General features: G+C 38.2%; 1 pseudogene; it reads left to right on the plus strand.

Moving 5' to 3' along the window:
- Positions 1-907: 907 nt before the first annotated feature.
- LOC149145966 (cytochrome P450 704C1 pseudogene) lies at positions 908-2,108 on the plus strand (annotated as a pseudogene).
- The last annotated feature ends 2,730 nt before the right edge of the window (positions 2,109-4,838 follow it).

A 4,838-nucleotide genomic window follows, 5' to 3' on the forward strand; every position in this document is an offset into this window, starting at 1 on the left:
TAAATACATTGATAATTGGCTGATAGAAATAGATACTTTGAGCAATTTTAAAAGGGTTATCTATCTCAACAAATCAAAAAATTGAATTGAAATATATTGATAGCTTGCTAATAGAAATGGATATACCTTTGATGATGATGTCAATACAATTTTCTAATAGAATCAGAAAGATAATTTAAATGTATTGATGGCTTGCTAGTGGAAATGGACACTTTGAGCAATTTAAAAGGGATATCCATCTCAACAAATAAAAAAAGAGAATACAAATATATTGATAACTTGCTAAAGGAAATGGATATAGCTTTGATGATGTTGTCAATGACAAAAGAGAATTTAAATATATTGATAACTTGCTAATAGAAATAGATATACCTTTGATCAGGTTGCCAATGTCATTTTCTAATAGATGCAATGTGAAATTTTCAGGAGTAAGACATCCATCCAATTGAATAGAATAGTGTTTAGGAGCTATATCTAGAATTAGAAAATTCTTAAGGTTATTTAGATATACAAAGATTTAGGATGAATTTTTTCAAATAAATATTTTACAAGGCTTTTAAACATTTAACTCTTTAAATGGAGTTAGGTTTTAGGTTTTTATGTTTTTGTTATCTCTAAAAGATTTGAAGATTGGAAGGGTAAGGTTGTGGATGGTTTACTAGGAAATGACAAGAATGTTGCCAAAAAAAAGGGTGTTGGAGATTTCTGGATTACAACTGTGTAATATTTGTATTTAGTTTCTGATCATGGATGGAGTTATTATCTTAAACATTAGACTAATCACAAATATTATACATTTCTAATCCAGAAATGGCCTACAACAATATGAATAAAAGTGAAAGTCTCCAATCACTTATATTACCAAGTTGTTTTGAGAAATTCACAAGGAGATTCCATCCACGAAGTTATGGAAGACCTTCTTGGGGATGGCATTTTCAACGTTGATGGAGTGGAGTGGCGGAAACAGCGAAAATTGTCTAGTTTGGAATTCTCCACCAAACAATTGAGGGATTATAGCAATGTTGTTTTCCGGGAGAATGCATTGAAACTTTCAAAAATTTTATCGAAAGTTTATCAAACTAAGCAAAGCACAATAGAAATGCAGGCATGCATGTTAAATCATTCGGCTTTCAGAGTTTATAACTAGATTTAACTGTTTTCCACTTACTCACACTTGGTTATCTTTTGTGAATGAATGTTAACAGCGTCTCTTTCTGAGATCAACCATGGATGGAATCTCCAAGTTCGCTTTTGGACTAGAAGTCAATAGCTTATCCATGGATGACTCTGGACCGGGGGCAACTTTTTCAAAGGCTTTTGATACTGCAAATGGTTTGCTTTTCGCGCATCATTATGACCCTATCTGGAAATTAAAAAGGTACTTCAACGTAGGGTCGGAGGTCATCATAAAGGAATGCATCAAAATCGTGGATGACTTTGTGTACGATGTCATTCGGAATAGAAGACATGAGATTTCACTGCAAACTATTAATGTAAGGCAACACCCACAACAGACTCCGTATTTAGTTTTGAAAACTTTTTTAATCATTTGATGAGTCTGTAGAGGGTTAGGGTTAGGGTTAGGGTTTATGTGTAATAAAGAACCAATTAAATTGACTCGGTATTAGTTTTTAACTTTCTCTTCAAACAAATCCTACATCGACCGTTTTTTTTTGTTTTCACCGTTTACTTGTTTCTCCCTACAGATGAAACCAGATTTGCTGTCTCGATTTATGGAAGTAACTGACAGTAATCAAGGCGATTACTCTGGGAACGATAAGTATCTACGAGATATTGTTATTAACTTCATGATTGCTGGGCGGGATACCACTGCAACTACTCTTTCTTGGTTTTTCCATATGCTTTCGAAGACTCCAGATGTTGAAAAAAAGATTCTTCAAGAAATCCGTGAGCTGGTCAAGGAGAAAGAACGTGTGCCCCTGGAAGAAACTGTAACTAGGTTTTGCGAAAGTCTAACACATACAGTCTTGGACAAGATGCATTATCTTCATGCAGCTTTATCAGAGGCTTTGCGTCTCTATCCCCCTATTGCACAGGTAAAAGGTTTGGGGTTATATCCTTATTGCACATTTAAAAGGTTTGCATAGGTTTGTGGTTATATTTTATTGAAATCAGTATAGATTTATTTTAATTATGGATTTAGAAAATTTTGATAGATGAAATTTTTTAAGGTAAAAATTTATCTTTCTAGTAAAAAACATTAAAAAAAATATATAACAAGATAGATTTAATTTCTCTTTGAGTTTGTTAGATCTGTAATTAACATTGATTTATATTAGTGCTCTTATATATATATGTTCAAATAATTTATCTAATTAATGTGTCTATTCAAATAAATAATATAGGGAAGTTTGTACTCACATAGATTCAATTTCTCTCTGAGTTTGTTATATTTATAATTAGAATGGATCTATTTTGGTTATATATATAATGTGTATATTCAAATAAATTATCTAAATTTATATTGGAATATTTTTAAAAATGTAAATGCTTAAATCTTATTTAAATAGTCAAAAGTGGAAATATAAGTTATTTTTTTATTTTTATTTACTTTATCATTTTTAAAAATTAATATCAAACTATGTCATTTGACATCAACACCTAAATATTTTATACATTTGTCATATCTCCTATTACACATCTCTATGAATTGTAATGTCAACAAATATTTTATTTCTCATTAAGATTGAAGGGAAATATTTTTTCCCTATCTCTTTTACACCTCTTTTACACTAAGTTGTAATATCAACAAAGAAACCACCACACTGAAAATAATTATTGATCTTTTATAATGCCCATTTCAGCTAAATAACAAAGTAACTTTCACCATTTTGCATTTTGGGTGGGATGGAGTGTAGTTGGGTATTGAACATCTTTAACCAAAATAAACATGTCCTCTTTCTCTTTAGTTTTTCTTTTTCCTAAGTTACGCTAATTCTATTAAAGTAAGAAGAAATATCATACATAGAGGCTGAAGCCTGTACTTAGCTATGCTAGAGGAAAGGCATTAACTAGCAAAAAACTAGATTTGAACTGCCCCGAAGGGAAACCAGTTCTTAACCGAGGTTTTCAAAAATATTATCTTGCTACCCATGTAGGGGAAACCAGCAAATTAACAAGTTTTGCAACATTGTATCTGAGGAGATTAAAATTAAACCCAACAGAAGAGCCTAACATTTTAGTATTCCCCAAGAAAAAAAACAGTAAAACCAGAAACTGAATGAACAAACTCCCAATGAACCTGAGACACATGGCGGCTGAGTGGCAGTTTACAGGGCAGGCACGTGGCATGTTGAATGGCCGCAGGGTGGCAGACCAAGCGGCTAGCACTTGGCATCGAGGTGGCGCTAGGGATGTGGTAGTGATGGAGGGTGCTCCTCCACGATGAAGCATCGGTATTCATCCATGTCGCCACTTGCCAGTGGCTCCGCCTCCGTGTCGCCCGTCTGCAGCTCTGGCTGCTCTTCCTCGATGATGCAGCAATACTCATCAAAAACCCAGTTCCTCTGCTGAGCCACTTCCACTTCCTTCCCTGCTCGTCTGGTTGGCAATTCAGTGCTGCACTCCCCTGCACCCTGAAGACTTGATTGAGCCAGTTCAGTTTTGGCTTTGTGATGACTACTTCCCATAGTGGTTCGTCCTCCCGCATCAGTGCCTGAGAGCCCCATTGCATCAGTGTAGCCATCCTCCATAGCTCTGCGTTGCTCGGCTGCCATGAGTCGGCCGCCAACCTCAGAGTCTTGAGCCTCCAAATTCTGCTTCTCCTCATGAAAACTAATGGTAATTGTGGTCGTGATGAGGGGTTGGTTCAGGGTCGAGCGAAAGGTAAATTGAGCATTCTAGGACTGAGGCTGAGGGGCAGGTAGAGTGCTTCTGGTAGAAGGGCCAGAAATTGAGGGAGGCATAGTAGAGGCTCCCGAGTGGAAACGACCTCTGCCACTATGCGTGTTGGGGTAGAACCAATGTTCTGCTCGGCCAGGGAGGAGGTTGTTTCTGAAGCAGAAGAGTGCCTGGAGCAGCTCAAGCTCCCTCGGTTCCCTCCTCTTCGACTGCGCATCCTATGGTGCACCATACTTTCCACAATTGGAGGCGAGTTTGGGTCCAAATTAGGCTCAGTGGGCTGCTGCGTTGCAGCGGGATTACCAGGAAAATCTACAGAGGAATGAGCTACCAGGGCCGAGGGAATGAGAATTTGTAGGTTCAGGCTATGGGTGAAATGGATGCCCGAGCCAAAATCTATACAGCAGTAAAGACTACACCACCTACCAGTGGTGGTGCGGGAGCTGGGCACCACCACTGCATGAGGGCAGAGGCAATGCAGGGGCCGAGGTTGCAGAGGAGTAATGGCAGGTGGTTGCAGAGGAGGAATGGCAGGAGCAAAGGTGGTGTTTTCCAAAGAGCCCATCATGATTTCGAGCCGAAGTTGGAGTCGGTTATCAGAGCGGTGGCAGTAATCGCTCGAGGCACATTTATGGCAGTGGTAAATGCCATGTTTGGATCCTTGTGCCGCCCTGTGGGAGGCCATGTGCTTTCTCCACATGCCAACCCAGTTGGAAACCACTTCATCATCTGCCATTTTCACCTGCATCCGGGAGATGGGCGTCTTTGTGCACCAGGTCAGTGCAAGCTTGCATTTGATTGTGGTCATTTAGAATGTTGATTGCACCTGAATGTAGGATATGATCCTGTTCTACTCCAATGTTTGCCAGGAGATCTGCAACTTTGTTGCTATCCCTTTTGACATGAATAAAAGTGATTGCTCTCCTATTTTTCATCCATTGCTCTATTAGTTCAAACCTAGCCATTAATCTCCAGCT

Source organism: Pinus tabuliformis, chromosome X (genome assembly GCF_031772625.1).
Source record: "Pinus tabuliformis cultivar Carrire ecotype Pingquan chromosome X, CPIR1, whole genome shotgun sequence".
NCBI classification, from domain to species: domain Eukaryota; kingdom Viridiplantae; phylum Streptophyta; class Pinopsida; order Pinales; family Pinaceae; genus Pinus; species Pinus tabuliformis.